The following is a 17,270-nucleotide window of genomic DNA, read 5'->3' as shown; positions in this document are numbered from 1 at the left end:
ATTGAAGAACTTTATGTTGATGAGTGGCTGCAAATTGGACAGTATCTAAGTTCATTGACTCGAAGAGCTGATTGGACAGATGATGAATTCAAGAAAATCAGAAGGAAGGCTTATGGGTATTTCTTGAAAGATGGTTTTCTTTGGAAGCATCCAAGAAAGAGAGGAGGCTTGCCCTTGAGAGTAGTTTGTGATGTAGCGATGCAGATACAGATTATGCGAGAGTTTCATGAGAGCTCATGGGCTGGACATAGAGGTGTGTGGGCTACCTATGAGAAAATCAAAGAAAGATACTGGTGGAAAGGGATGTATAAAGATGTTTCTCACTTTGTGGAGACTTGCAGGGACTACCAACTTTACTCTTTACTGCGACATCGTGATGAGTTGCATCTGACTTATCCACTATGTATGCATTACAAGTGGGTGGTAGACTTGGTTACTTTGCCAGTGGGACTTTGGCAGATGAGATATCTTGTCTTGGCTAGGGAGGATCTTACAAACTATGTTGAAGGCAAACCGTTGAGGACGAAGACCACCACTACAGTATGTAAATTCTTGTTGGAAGAAATATTTTGCAGGTATGGATGTATAGGCAAGATTACAGCTGATCGTGGAGAGCTAGATGCTGATGAAGCTAGAGAATTCTTCTCACGGCTTGGGATTAAATTGGCTCTTACTACTGCCTATAATCCAGAGGGAAATGGCAAAAGTGAAAGAGGACATCCGCCAATAGTTAAAGCATTGGCAAAAGCTTGTAGAGGTCGGATTGGAGATTGGCCGAGATTATTACCTTTTGCATTGTGGGCTGATCGCTCTACACATAGTGTGACTACTAGATACATGCCTGCGGAGTTGATGTATGGGCAAAAACCTGTCATGCCTACTGAAATTTGTGCTCTCACTTGGAGTGTTCTTCCGTGGCATGAGAATTTATCAAGGGAAGAGTTGTTAGCCCTTCGGATTCGTCAACTAGAGAGAAGGACAAAAGATGTGCAGCTAGCTGTTAATCGTTTGAAGGCAGCCCATCTCAGAAATAAGGACAGGTTTGATTTAAGGCATCGCTTGAGGCCTAGAGCCATAAAAGAAGGAGATTGGGTTCTAGTCTATGAAAGTAGTCTAGAAAATCAGCATAGTAGCATGAGAAAAATGGTTCAAAGATGGTTTGGACCGTATGAAGTGAAACAGGTTTTTGACAATGGTACCTATGAGCTGGCTGAATTAGATGGAACAATATTGAGGGTGCCTATTGCTGGAAAACGAGTCAAGATTTTCAAGAGAAGAGAAGATGAAGAATATGCACTTGAAGCATTGACAGAAGAAGAGCAGATAGGAGAAAGACAAGCAGAAGAGACAGAAGACATAGATGATGAAGCCGATGGAGAAACAGGTCTATTAGAATCAGAAGATGGACTCGACCTGTTTGTGGAGTTGAATGATCCTGGTTAGTTGGCACATCCGGAGGATGCGCAGGTTTAGAGGGGGTGGATGTCCTGTTGCTGCGCATCCAAGTCGTATACACCTCCATTTCTTTTGTTGTGCATTTGTGTTAATTTCTGCGTGTGATTCATTGTTTGTGTGATGCATTTTAATAATCCGCATCCAATGTATATATTCCCTTAGTGCATGCGTATGATTTTGTTTGGATGCATGATGTGCGTGTATTAGAAGAATATTAAAAACTGATGCCAAAGGACATTATCCAGCTGATAATTTTAATGATAAACTCGAAGAAAAGTGCAGGATACCGTGGAATCAAAGGAAGCTTTATAGAAGCTGACATTTAAGCTATGAAGACAAAGGTGTAAATTCAGGAATATCATGTGTAATGGGCAAAACTTAAGGAGTGCTGAATGAGTTCCCTTGTCGAGATGTAGACTCTTGGAATGCACTTATTGCTGGGTATGTACAGCACTTGGGACTGCTGTGGTGGATATGTATGCCAAGTGTGGTGCATTTGGAAAAGCATAGGGAGTGTTGGAGCTTCTTGTCCGGAATGCAATAGCTTGGAATGCCCTTATTACAGGTTATGCTTTACATGGGCAGAATTGGAGATTAACGTTATAGCTAAAGGTGAAAAAGGAGGAAGAGGAAAAACCTATATTCAGGTTTTAAACTATTTTTGGAGGGAAAAGAATAGGCTATTTTGGAAATGGCTAGAATTAACGGGAAAAAGGGGAGGCAGACACAACGAAAATAGGAACAGGCCGCCATCGCAGGAAATTAGCTAACCTTCACTCCCTCTCAACGAGCCACTTCCCTCCTCCAGTTTAAAAAAAAAACTGCTCAAGGGTTTCACAGATGTATTGAACAATCTGTCTGCACCGCAGTATTCATCAAACGCGCAGGGATGTGAATCTCATGGACAATACACCTGTTAACTGGAATGCGTTGGATACACTTGTTTTGGACTATGCGGAGAGAGAGCAGCTCGTAGTTGAAAGCACAAAGATATCGAGTGACTTCAAATTGCATTGCACTATCAGTCATATTCGTGCGTTGATCGAGAAAGGTGAACTTACCGAGGCATTGGAACTGATCCAACAGCACGCACCTTCCCTTTTGAATGATCAGCGTCTTCTATTTCGACTTCACAAACAGAAGTTTATAGAGCTACTTCGCAGTGGAAATGCAGATGCTCGCGATCAAGCGATACAGTGCTCTCGAACTGTTCTAGGTCCTTGTGCTCTGGATGCATATCCGGAAGCATATGAAGAATTCAAGCGTTTTCTTTTAGCCCTTCTTTTCTCTCTCATTTGTTTTTTTGCGGATTCATCGATCACTCTTTATGCTGCAGAATTCTTTTTGACCTGTTGTCGGATTATCGCCACGTCTTGAACCTTGCTTTCCCTTGTGGATAGTGAGGATCTTGAGCTCTTTCCAGGGCCTGTCACAGCAGTACTGCAGCGAGGTGACAACAGTCTGTTAGATGAGTCTTTAAACCCTGGTTTGAAGAGTTCCAGACAGTGATTTTATTCGTTAGTTTGCTCAAGATTTTGGTGAGGCTTTGGCTCTTACAAGTGCAAATTCAAGTGGTCAAGCAAGCTCAATCTCCATTCAAGAATTTGAGAAGCTGTGGGAGCATTGCACATTTATTTTCGATGCTGGTCAACTTCCTGCTAGTAGAGCAGGTTCAACAGTTGTTGAACTCACAGTTCCAGGGATGTACAAGATTTTAAGGGAAGGCAATGCTTTGGTTCCTACAGCTGCAATCCTTGAAAGATATGGACTTCTGGATGCTTCTCATGATCAACAGCAACACTGTTCACTGCCAGAGTTATTGCTGAAGTATGGATTGTCAAAGGGGCTTTTCCCAAGAAATGCAACACATTATGAACTAGACGAGAATAGAGGAAAGCTAACTGTGTTTATCCCTACTGTGTGTGAGTTCCGTGCATTGGAGGGAATCTTACCTTCTAGGCCTGAGCCTGAAATGACAGAGTCGGAACTTGATGAGTGTGAAGACATAATTTTGCAAGATGTCAATATTGAGGAGGAGATAAGGAGGAAGCATCAGGATGCCCACAGAACTTCATTGTATTGGCATTGAAAAGATTTCTGAAAATTTGTTCATAGAGATTACTGCCCAGTCCAGCAGAACTCTTCAAGTCTCCTCAAGTCTATGTACCAAAGTCATAACTGTCTTCAAAACCCTGAATGTGAACAGTTTATGAGAAACTTCAAATTATTCTGAATATGAACTTCTCGTAGCTCATTTGACAAGGAATATAGTGAACTTTGGCATCAAATATTTGAGTTTTTCTTGTTAGCCTCAATTCTTGCTGTATCTTGAACCCCGTGTTCTGCAGCCCTTGCGTGAACTCTACGACACCGAGCTGGGGAATGATATTCCATACAGGCCACTACACCATGTCAATGTCTTCCTCTGTGCGTCTCTCTCTCTCTCTCTCTCTCTCTCTCTCTCTCTCTCTCTCTCTCAACTACTACTTCTCTCTCCCTCTCTTTCCTCAATCCGTTGGTGCCAAATCAATGCAACCCTAAAAATACTCCCAAAAACCTTATCAAATTACTCAAAAAAGAAGGTGATAACATTCAAAAACCTTATTAAATTACTCAAAGGAGAAGATGATAACGTTCAAATAGAAAAAGTGATGAAAATGCTCCCAAGAACCTTTAATAAGGAATTACATCACATTCGCCACCATTAGAGTAAGACTTCCATGAAGCCAAGGATCACCGATGCAATTTATTCAATAAGAGTTACACCTTGTCCTTGTGTTGCGAAAGATGGTAGAGGGGAATGAGGACATTTGTTCTACGGATGGTGCACTTTTGATAGTTTACAATTATCAACATTCATACTGATATGCTAGCTTGGAAGCCATGCTACCAAGTCGTCACACTTCTACCCCACTTTCTTATGACTTGTGTGGATTTAGAAGATAGAGACATAGCTCCTTAATGACCTCTCATAAATGTGATGACTAGGGTATCTCCAAGTTGATGATAGAAGATATTGTGTTTATACACATACATATGATCCAACACTAATTCCAAGTTGTTCTTTGTCAGAGAATTGATGCATGATCAGTCTCTAACGATGGATAGGCTTGGAATAATAGTATCAATACCAAAGTTAAGACATGATGTTATTACCATACTAGGTCATATACAAAGTGACCCAATTTAAGTAGATGATACTATGGTCATATACACTTTCATGAAACCAAAGCTTCTTTTGTGGTGAGGTGCAAAAATCATGTATTAACAATACCAAAATAGGTTCCTATAGTCATACATGAGCATGAACATGCACACACATACTTTTTTTTCTTTCTCCCTCCCTCCCCACCTTTCTCTCTTAAAACAGAATCAAATGTTGCAAGAACTTGTGGGAGCATAAGCATCTAATGCGGTGCCTTTGCATCTAATTAGAAACCAATACTCCTTAATATCATAGGAAATGCATTGATTAACCCAAATCATGTCAAAGTTTAGGGACTTATTGACCAGTTCACCTATTATCAAGCTCAATTTAGGGTATGTCATTTGGCAAATCAAGGGATCTTTATAGAAAATGTGAAAAACATCAAAGCTTGAGGTAGAAAGGCTAGTTCCTCATGGCATAAGTATTCAAAAGTAAGCATAAAAACTTATGCAATGCAGAATTCTAATTTCTGCAACATGTAATGCCATACTTTTTGGTGTTCCAAAGGATAAGAGAAACAAGTTATATTCAAAAGCACAAAATGTATCTTCTTGGGTTATAGTGATAAACAAAATGCTTACAAATTGTATGACCAAGAGGCAAAGAATATCATAGTGAGCTGCAATGTGGTATTGAAAGAGTAGCTATGTATAGTGAAGGAGGAGAATATAAGTTATTCTACTTTATTATCTAGTGAAGAAGTACTCCATTATGAACTTATCCCAAGAGATGTCTCTACTCTCAAGGAGAAGGAAGCATCATCTTTGGATGATGAGAAAAAAGTTCACCAACCTGCTATCACGCCAAAGGAAAAACCATTGTCTTGATCAGAAGTAGCTCTATGATTGTAGTAATCCCATGCCTATCACAATTGGGAAAAAAGTAGATGGACTAAGAAGGTCTTTGAGAATAGAGGAGCAAAGAAAGGCTTCTGCTCATATAGTCAATATGGCCTTGATGGCTGAGATTATGAGAGAAGTAAAGGAGCCAATATTCTTGGAAGAAGGACTTGTCGATCCAGCATGGAAAGCAGCTATGCAAGCTAAGTATGATAACATAATAAAGAATGACACTTGGGAGGTAGTGGATCAGCCAAAAAAAGAGGAAGATTATTGGTACCAAGCGGATCTTAAAGGTAAAGTAAAACGCTAATGGGATTTGATTTTCAAGAGTCATTTGCTCCAACTGCTATAATTACTACTATTCACATAGTACTTGCGCAGTGGCCACTCATAAGAAGTGGCCAGTTTATGAAATTGGAGCCCCAAAAGGAACACTAAGGAAATAGAGTTTCTACTGCAAGAAAATCTATCTTGTATCATCAACGACCATCTCTTTAATCTTTTATATATCCATAACAAAGAAAACAACACTAGGAACAAGAAATCTTCACACAGCTTCATAAAAATAATTCTCCCACAAATTTAACTTTAACAAAATCCATCATTTTCTTCATGATCTTCATAGAATTCTTTGATAGACATTGAAAACACAAAAGAATACTCCACTTTGAATAGAAATATATCACATATGATTCATCTTCAAAGATTCCACAGCTTTCTCTCACAATCTCTCATAGAGATAGATACATTGTTTGGCATAGAATTCGCTATCTTTGACTCTCTCTCTCTCTCTCTCTCTCTCTCTCTCTCTCTCTCTCTCTCTCTCTCTCTCTCTCTCTCTCTCTCTCTCTCTAACAATAATACATCATCTCCTCAATACAATACTTAATAGTCACTCATAATAACCCTTCTTTGGTCGTGGATGCCTCTCCTAAGATGTTTGTTTGATATGAAAGGTCACCAAAGCCACTACAGTGACTCTTCATAGCTCATCACTATCACTTCACTCTAGTCTTCTCTTGAGTCTTCAACAAATACTTCTTCCACTTCCTTGAGCTCTTTTGAACTCACATTCACCTCTTTCCAAGGCTAGAAAACTTTCCCAAAGTCTCACATATATTCCACAAAACACTTACAGAAGGTATACATAACAGAATAGGAATAAAGGCTCTACAGAAGCTCAATAGAGGGTTACAGAAGGTCAACAGAAAGCATCAAAACCACATAACTCATACTAAAACCATTTCAAACTATCAAAAACCATTCAATGAGCTTTCAAAAAACCTCAAACTTTATCAACCATTACTCCATGCTTCATGCAGAGAATAAAGAAATAACAAAACAAAAGCTATTAGAATCAATCAGAACATCACAAAGCCTCATATCTCAACTAAAAAACATCATGAGATTCCAAAACATAATCAAACTCATCTAAAATACTCCAAACACTTCCAAAACAACTAAAAATTCTTCAAATTCCATTAAATTTCAACCATTCAGGTCTCAAAAATAACAAAAATCTGCAAAAAAAAACACAAGTCATTTCAACACTCAATATATCCCCACACTTAATAAGGGAGCATCCTTGCGAGGACCTAGGAAAAAGGGAATACAGGTTCATGAAGGAGCTTATCGTGATCTTCTTTAGGATCTTTAAGAAACCATCCAACCATGACCCCAACTTATAACTTGTATCTAATAAAGAATACAATGAAAGGAAAACCCTTTATCCATTAACACATCTTATAAACAATAGTAAATCATGAAAAATTCATAAAGGATATATGAGGTTCTACATCTTGGCTTCTTGAGTTATCCATCCACCATCACCATCACTGCAAATATCCAAAAATATAGCTCTCGAACAAATCAAATATTGAACCACCGCGAACCCATCACATATAAATTAACACAACACAAATACAAAATACCCATCTGAATGGAATCTCCCAAAGAGAGATATATCATTATGAATCATGAAAGATACATCTAGAGGTACCAATGAAGATGATCCCTTTTGAAGGCTTGGTGATTGCAAAAACAGTCCATGGATAAGGATTCATCCACAAAAGTTTTTGGAGGATTCTGGAAAAATTGAAGGTAATACATCCTCCCTAGCAAAGACAAGGTATTTGCTAAGTAGACAAAGGGCATGAAAATACAATACATCTAGTTGTTGGGAATCAATGTTCACATTACATTCATGAATAAATTTGGAATGGCCTTCGGATCATTATGTGAATGCTTGTGCATATACACTAGGTACCCAACAAAGTGAGCTATCAATCTCATTGAAGGAACTATAGACTGTGAATGTTATTGAGAAAAATGGAGATAATTCTGATATGCTTGACTGGCAATCATCCACTCCTCTTGAATTAGTGGCAAATTAATCTCAAGTCCAGTAAGAGAATCAACTGCGCTCCATCCTCTTCTTCTAGGAATATTTTTTATGAAATTTTATGGTTTGATGAGATTTGTTTATGTTTTTCTATTCTTTTAGTGGCATTATCAAGTGCTAGAAATTATGCAAAATTTTCAAACCAATTTCGAGATTTTTTTGATAATTTTTTTTAAATTTTCTCATTTATTTTTGTTTCTTTTAATGCTTAGAATGGGTCAAAAACATGAAGGAAATTGTGTTTATATTTCAAGAATTTTTTGGTTTTTTTACTTTTGATTTTCATTTTTTGGTATTTTAATGAATTCTTTATTGAATTTTGCAAGTTTTGTTCAAAATTTTAATGATTTTTATGGGTTTTCTAATTTATGGGATTAAAATAATCAAAGTCGGGACAACGAGGTACCCGACGACAACTCCATGCGAACGACAGTTCCATGGCACAAGCAAAACAAGACGCACGTCCTCGCACGTGAACAAGTGCTTCCAACACACAGGAAATTCCAAGATACGAACCAATACGCAAACAACTGCATAAACAACTCCATAGAGGGATAACACAGAGGTGAGAGGTGGAACGTGTGACCAAGGACCAGTGACCAAGGACCACCAAGGGGGTGGAGGGTGTGGGGTGGGAAAGCAGGCACGCACGGGATGGGTTGGTTTTTTCTTTTTTGTTTCTCTCATCTTCTCTGTGAGGTTAGTGTGTAATGATCGGGGGGTGGGAAGGGGGGCTAGAGAAGGGGTAGGGGCGTGGTTCCGTGGAGGGGTTTGGGACGTGTGGGAGGAGGTGGGGGTGGGAGAGCGGAAGTGGGAGGTGGAGGAGTTGGGGGTGGTGGAGGAGAAGTGGGAGGTGGAGGAAGGCTGTAAGGTGGGCAGTAGAGGGCCGTAGGGCGGTGGTTGGTGGGGCATGGCACCAAGGCTACGGCGAGGATGGTGTTGCGGGGTGGCACAGGGATGGCATGGTAGGGTGGCACAAGTAAGGCGTGGAGGGGCAGCATAGGGAAGGCGGCGAGCATGGAGGCATCAGCTTCCATAGAGGAGGAGGCGAGGAGGGCATTGGCCAATAGACATATATAAGTAGATCCCACAAGTCATAAAAATTTACACACAATAACATAGCTTGATACAACAAAATATTGAAGGATTATATAGAATTTTTAATAAACCTTTGCAATCCAAACTTTGGCTTGCATAAAAGTATAAGAACTCAAAGCTATGGAGCCTTAGCTTGGATTACAAAGAACAAGTTATGTAACCAAAATAATCTATATTATCTATTACTCTTGTGTAAATGATTTGATTGATTGATTATTTCTTTCAAGTCTCCCTTTTCAATAGCTTTTGTCTACACAAATGAGACATCATATATATGCTGTAAGAAATACTAGAAGCATATCATATCCAATATTTGAAAAAATTAAAGTAGAACTAAGTGTGTTCTTCTACACCTTCAAGTGCTATAAAAACTATGGTAAATGATGTAGCTTTTCAATAACAATGCCATCTTATTTAGTAGTGAACTCTTTGTACACTTCCTCAAATTGAGTCTTCCTAGAATCTAGCTAGTCAACATGTTCTTGTATTTTGATATCGAAGAAGGGTGTAAGGCTTCCAAAACATCGATTATTATTGATGGTAGTACTTGAAATTGGATTAAACCCACTGCTGGACGGTAGGCTCAATTAAAAAAAAGCATAATTGATTCACCATTACTATATATAAGAATCGAAAGATAGGATAGATTTTCTTTCCAATATATTATCATAGCTAAATTGTAGGAGTCCACATATACTATATATCACTAAAGATCAAGAGATCAAGTATATTTTAACCTTTTGTATTCTATATGGTTATCCTTAAAGAAGATTTAAAGTTAATTCATAAAAATCCAAAGATGTAATATTACCTCATGCACCACATAGAAAAGCTAAAACTAAACATATAAAAACCCCATATAATAATTAAAAAAAGAAAAAATCCTAAATCTAATTGAAATTTTCCTTTAAATAAAGAATACAAAACTACACATAATTTGGGATGGAGCTTCCATATAATACAATTATCATGAGTAAGGACTAGATACTACGGTCATTTTTTAAAGGAGATCAAGGTATTCATCTTGGCATCTCTAGAAGAAGCAACCAAATAAACACACTATAGTAGGAACCACAAGAAGTTATTCGAATAGGCATTCTAATGACTTTGGTAGGAGCCTTGAGCAAATAGAGTTTGGTGAGTACAACCTCAAGGATCAAAACTTATGCACTCCAACGATAGTGAAGAGAGCTTGGTCACTCCGACCTCACAAATTAGAACTTTGTCACTCTTACCTTAGTGAAGAGAGCTTGGTCACTCCGACCTCAAGTATATGAGCTTGGTGATGGTGATTATAGAGCCAATAATAATAACTTAGATAGTACATGGGATTATTATCCAATAAAGGCCTAAGTACTCCAAATGGCAAATGTCTACAATGGCTCCACTATGTAATAACCTCTTTGTTAATGGTCTCAAGTTACATCTCGTACAAGATTTTATATCATAGATCATCTTGGATTTTCCTCAAAAAAGCCACAATAAGCGAGTCAAGAAGGTGTTGAAGAAGGACATTGCATTTGGACCAACGTTTATGGAGTCTATCAAATTGTTTAGGTTAACATTTAGATTAACAAAACAACTCACAACTAATGAGATGTGTACTTCCACAAGGAAATGATAATACATGTGTACTATTATGAGTATCCCGGGCCATTTGATTGACAATCTTATTTATCAAACATCATTGTTGGGATATTTTAAATCATCATCACCAACTTTGATCCTTGGGTATAAATTGTTGAAGCTCTTATATCTGGAGTTTCTTACACAAGACATTGGAGTGCCCATTTGATTACTAGTCACTCATGGTTTTTGCAAAATTATTTGTACCCTTAGGCTAATACAAAGTCTAAAACATAATGTGAATAGATGCAAATCTTATAAGAAAAAGTTAGCATGTCTATAATAAATAGCTTTGAACTATGTAAACCATGCATTCTTAAAGCATATGAAGTGATGCATAACTTGTATATTTTAGAAAGATGCTTCTTTTGTGTGGGGTATATCAACAAAAAACTTGACAATTTAGGGGGGGATTCCTATGTGTATACACATGAGCACACACATCAAAACAAATAGAGTATCTTTTTTATGAGTATTCCATTGATATTTTCAAAACATTTAACTATTACTCTAACACTCATTTCATTGGAAGTTTTGAAAATCCATCACATATATTGACATTACTAGAATTTATGGTCAAAATGAAAAAAGCTACTCTTATCTAGTCATTCTTTGGTGCCATTTGAACAAGGTGAGTAGACTACATCCTCTATTGTTTCCCTTGATTTCTTGCTTCCTTTGTTAAATTTGAAATAGTTTCCTCTTGTTTTCTTTTTTTCTTAATTGATTTAATGTTGATATTCATTTTGGTAAATAAATGAGAAGAATATAGAAAGGGAGAGAGGAAGAAAGAGAGGGAGAGGGAGGGAGGGAAGGAGATACATGCAGAGAGTGGAGCAATTGAGGTTTCTTTATTCCTTGCTTGCTTTAGTGTGATTTTGGTTAGAATTTGTGGTAGAAAGGAGAGAAGGATAGAGAGAGAGAGGGAGAGAGAGAGAGAGAGAGAGAGAGAGAGAGAGAGAGAGAGAGAGAGAGAGAGAGAGAGAGAGAGAGAGAGAGAGAGAGAGAGAGAGAGAGAGAGAGAGAGAGAGAGAGAGAGGAAATGGAAGGCTTCTTTGTTTCTTGCATGATTTGGTGTGATTTCATTTAGAATTTTTGATAGAGAGGAGAGGATGAGAAAGCAAGGTGCAGAGAGAGAGAGAGAGAGAGAGAAAGAGAGAGAGAGAGAGAGAGAGAGGTCAGAGAGAGGGAAATTGTAAGACAGAGAGAGAGAGAGAGAAAGAGAGAGAGAGAGAGAGAGAGAGGTCAGAGAGAGGGAAATTGTAAGACAGAGAGAGAGAGAGATAAAGGATAGAGAGAGGAGAGATGGAAAAGAGGAAAAGAGTAGGAGAGATATGTAGATAGTAGAGGGAGGAGAGATGGAAGAGAGGAAATTAGAGAGAAAGGCTTGAGATAGAAGAGAGGAGAGAGAGAGAAAGAGAGAGAGGGAGAGAGAGGATAGAAACAAGAGAGAGAGTAGAGAGATAAGATAAGAGAAAGAAAGGATGAGTGACAGGGAGAGAGGGTAGAGAGAGAATATAAGACAAAGAAAGGATAAATGAGAGGAAATGAGGACAAATGCTACGATACAATTCAAGATAACACTTATCTCATTGTGTAGAGGTCAGTTATGCTACTCGAGATGTCTATTTGATGTCGAATCACTTAGGGATGATATGTCAACCTTATCAGATGCTTTTAAGCTTTGATTGAGCTCTAATTAGATCATTTTTTACTATCGTATCACTATTGTTCATAGTGGAGAGTAGGAAATTATTGGACAAAGATTACATTCATTGTACTTTGAAGCTACTTAGAAACCACATATTGGATAGATTGGAGCTTGGATGTGTCAACATTGGCATGTCATTCATTTCATTGGATAATAGTGGATGCTACATTCATGAGCTTGAATATCTTTACTTGATTTGATGCTAATGACTTATACTACACGCATCTTGGATGTTTGGATGCTATTTACTTGATGTATTGAGCATGTTGCCTTAGTTGATATTCAACTTTTTCTTTAGTGGGAGCTATTTTGCTTTATGCATTGAGCAACTTACTTGACATTGAATCCTATATTGAGCATTGGATTGTAGTTGATCTTGAGCTCCTTTTCATGAGAGAATGGGATCTTCACTTCATGTCTATGATCTTGAGCAACTTACTTGACATTGAATCCTATATTGAGCATTGGATTGTAGTTGATCTTGAGCTCCTTTTCATGAGAGAATGGGATCTTCACTTCATGTCTATGCTTTCTTTATGTTGTTTGTATGCACTGGATTCCTAGTGGGTTGCTTTGACATTTGTCTTTGGGCCAGCACCTACCTCTATCAGATCATTGTCAATGATGCATACACTTGACATGGCTATGCATTAATGTTTTCTTAATACTTTTCAAAGTCAGTTGTTGTGCCTTTGTGATGAAACCTAAAGAAGCACAAGGACAATGCACAAAAATGTTCATGCATACACCACATTTTCATTTTTTGGAAAGAATCCATTAATTGCATCATAAAGCACTAAAATACACCCTTATATATGAAGGGCCACATCCACATCCATCATAAATAAATGGTATACAAAAGAGTGTATGTACATGCATTTTTAAAAAGTTAGAAAAAAAAATGTAAAGGATAAAGCCTTACAAATGCAAATGCATCAAAAAAACAAAGAAATAATAAAAATATGAAAGGTTGTGTGTTGCTTGGAGAAAAGGTGGGGTGAATTGCTTGGTTGATTATATGCCTCTTTCTCTCTCTTCTTTCAAGATTCCTACATTTTACTTTTTTATGGTGCCAATATTTCTCTCTTTTCTCTCTTTTGTGCAAAAGTTGCTCTTCCCCTTCTTCTCTCTTTCCTCTTTCTTTTGTGGAATGGAAGCTATGGAAGATGATGAAGGTGAAGATCTTGTTCATTTGTGAGAGAGTTTTTAAGTTCTTTGTGGTCTTGATATCAATGGCAAAGCCATACACATATATTTTGTGTGCTGCTTCCTTGCTTTTTTGTTCTTTTGTTACCATGGGAGGGCTGCTTTTATTTTGGTGTGCAGTCGAGGAAATAAGCTCATCTCAGCAACTACAATCATAAGTGTTGAGATAGAGCATGCCATTATGGGTTGCAATGAGTAGTAAGGCTAGATCTTGCTAAAGGGCTACGTGGACTTGGATATGAAGCCCATCAATTGAGAATGAATATGAAAACAACTATCTTTATATCATAAGCTGGAGAGGTTTTAGGGCTAGCAAGTAGCTAACTTTTCCTACTGTCAATAGGGTGGCTCTACAAAGTAGCCCACTGAATAGATGGAAACCATTTTGAGAAGAAAAAATAAAGATATGAAGATACAATATTATGATTTTGTAAGGTGCCAATAGGAAGCTCACAATACCAAAGTTTTAGTAAGAAGAAAGAAGAGATGCACAAAAGGGAAATAAGAAGACAAAGCTTATTGTTGGAGTAGAATAAACAATCAATGCACTAGCATATAGAGCCTTGCAAACACTTATGAACTCATGAGATAGAGGCAACACTATTAGTTGGAGTACTAATAAGAATGAGAATCAAACTCAAGAAATAAGAGGACTCGATAAGGTTTCAATAAGAGAAGATGGAAAGAGAGATCAGGGAACATAAAAACTCTCTTCTGTTCTAGCCTCGTGTACTCATCCAAGACTCTTGTACACCCTTCACCATGAGCCATGTTTGCCCCCGGAAATCTTGGTGTGCCCATCAACATAACTTTCCCTATTCCTATCCTTCTCGACAGAAACCCATCTTCCACATGAATTGTCTTTAGTTACCAAGGATTGATTTGTTGAAGGACATTGTCCCTTGATGAACTCTGCACTTGATGTGGGAAGACAATAGCAAGAAGAAATAAGAGAACAAAGAAGAAGAAGAAAATATATAACATCAATATCAACCTCACAATGATGATATCAAGAGTGGGTCACATCTTGAAGGAAGACATTGATGAGTTAGATCGAGGGTAGCATTTTCCTAAGAGAAAGTAGATGAAGCATGAAAAGAAGAAGAATAAGAAGTTGGAATTGAAAAGTAGGCAAACAAGTGCACACTCCATCTAACATTGCACTTTGATGGAGAGAGAGAGAGAGAGAGAGAGAGAGAGAGAGAGAGAGAGAGAGAGAGAGAGAGAGAGAGAGAGAGAGAGAGAGAGAGAGAGAGAGAGAGAGAGAGAGAGAGAGAGAGAGAGAGAGAGAGAGAGAGAGAGAGAGAGAGAGAGAGAGAGCTAGTGAACTAGTCATGGCTTGCATCTTGGCCTCCACATAATAGTAATGAAGAAGATGAAGAAGAAAAAGAAGCATAAAGATAACGACATGCTATGGAGAAACTTTTCACCAATGTCTTTCCCCCTTCTCTCAACTTGGGCCAATTATACTTATAGACCTTGCACCATCCCTTACCATTTCCCCTCTAATTATCCCCATCAAGCCATCCACATGAAGCTTCTTTGGATTTTCACTAAGCTTCTTTGGATTGATGTCATTCAAAAATCTATCTCGTCCCTTGAGAATCAGGCCAAAGTAGATGAGTCAATAGAAGATGCATCTGAGAGAGCAATCAAATTTGCATAGAGGCATAGAAGAAGAAGAAGAAGAAAGCTTGTAGTGCAACATCTGGATGTGCCAATTTTGAGTGAACCAAGAATCCCCCTTAGCACACTACACTTAGCATGCGACTCATTGAAAAGCAAAAAGAAGATGTTAGAGAAGAAGATAAATAGGAAGTGGTATATGGTGCACAGAAGGACCACTTTGTCAATAATATCATTCCTAGACAAGATAATGAGCTTTGTATATGCATGCCCAAAAGGAGAATCACATTACATGGAAATAAAGAACTGAAAAGCTTCCCCCTCAATAGTCCCTCTTCTCCTCTTCTCGACTACCCCCTCCAAATCTTCTTTCCTTATCTTAGGGTCTACAGACAAAAAATTCATCCTATGGGATCACAAAGGAGAACAGAGAAGAAAAGAATGCACCCAATTCTAGCCCTGCATGTGTGTGATCCCTACAATCTTGCTTGATACAAGTGTTGCAAATCAAGCATTTCCCTTGCCCCCCCTTTTTCTAGGCCAATTGATAACTCATCCAATTTACCGCTCTTGTGAGTGGAAGATTAAAGGGATATAAGAGGATAATTATGCTAACACTTCTCTTGCTCCTTTGCTAGCCATGCTTGACCTATCATTGTCCCCACACAATCGCTTAACAAGTGCAATCAGCAAGAAGAAGATTAATAGATAAGGATATTTTTTCCAAATGTAAGTGCATTTGTGGAGGCATGATCTGTTAGAAGATGGGCATAGAAACCCACTGTAAGCAAGGGAGTATAAGGGTAGATGGGTGTGAATAGCCCTAAGGGCAGGGGAAACCCTAACCCTAGATGGCAAAGGGCTATATAAACAGCCTATGGGTCACTATCACTTGTGAGAGAGTGTACCCAAGTTGTACTCTAAGCAACTTAGTAAGCAAGATTTCATTCTTGTACTTTGAGCTCTTCTCTCCCTCTTGTGCACACATTCTACTGCTGCAAACTTTGATTCTCAACATGATATCTGAGCCATCTCTGATCTCCTCAGCTTCCCTCAGCATCAGTCATCACTAAGTGCACATTAGCTGTCATTTTCTTCACTCTATCCTTCTTTCCTCCATAGCTGCCTGCAACCTCCATTGGAGGACTTGAGGAGGACAAAGGAGGCCATATTAGCCTGAAATTTCTTCTAGAGACTTCTTCCCCACATTGCCAACATTGAAAAAACGGCGCAGTCTAGACAGGCGTGAATCTCAGGCTGAATCGTGGGCAGCAGACGGTGCAATCCCAGTGACTATCATAGGGATTTGATAGCTCCCCAAGTGGGCTATCCTCAGCCAAGAGGGCTCTGGGAAATTCCTCTTCTGCTGGCTGCTACAAGCCAAACCCTAACTGTGTTTTTTTGGGCAGCCATAGCCAACAAGCTCCAAGCTTGACATTTTGGGATTTTTACATTCTCAGCTTCATTAACAGTGATTCTAATCACTGAAGCAAAGTATCTGAATCCTATTCCAGAGTCTAAAGCTTTTGGGCATGATTAACGGACATCACCAAGCATCGGGAAGCCGACTTCCAACGGGTTCCACTCAAGCACTTCACTAAGCTTGACAATAGTGTTCTCTTAACACTAATCATAAATCATCAGTTGAATAGCTTGCTGGACATTCACTAAAACCAGTGAGCTTTTTATTCCTCTTCATATATTGTTGTAAGGTTATGTGTAAAATGAACACATAGACCATTATGCACAAGAAGTGTATTGCATACCGTAAGTGACATTGTCTCAAGTACTTTGGTCAGTAAAATCAATAGCATGAGTGTCATCATACTCTCCTCAGAGTCATCAGCAACAAGCATTGAGATCATAGACAAACCGTGTCCAACACAAGCCTCATCCACTAAGCCATACCACAAGGAGGAGCCTGAAGTCCAGTCTAGGTTTACTTCATTAAAACCTAAAAAGACTATTAAACCACGGAAGAAGTTTGCACATAAGAAAGGACCACCAAAGTCATACCTGGAAATATTACACTTATATGATTTTCAGCCTTTCTCTTCATTGCAACTTTGACTTCACTTTGTCTAAATTTCCTCCGCA

This window comes from Lygodium microphyllum, chromosome 30 (genome assembly GCF_053477565.2).
Source record: "Lygodium microphyllum isolate KBCC chromosome 30, Lygodium_microphyllum_v1.1.10, whole genome shotgun sequence".
Lineage (NCBI taxonomy): Eukaryota > Viridiplantae > Streptophyta > Polypodiopsida > Schizaeales > Lygodiaceae > Lygodium > Lygodium microphyllum.
The sequence above is the reverse complement of the archived record's forward strand: the minus strand, read 5'-3'. Positions refer to the sequence as shown.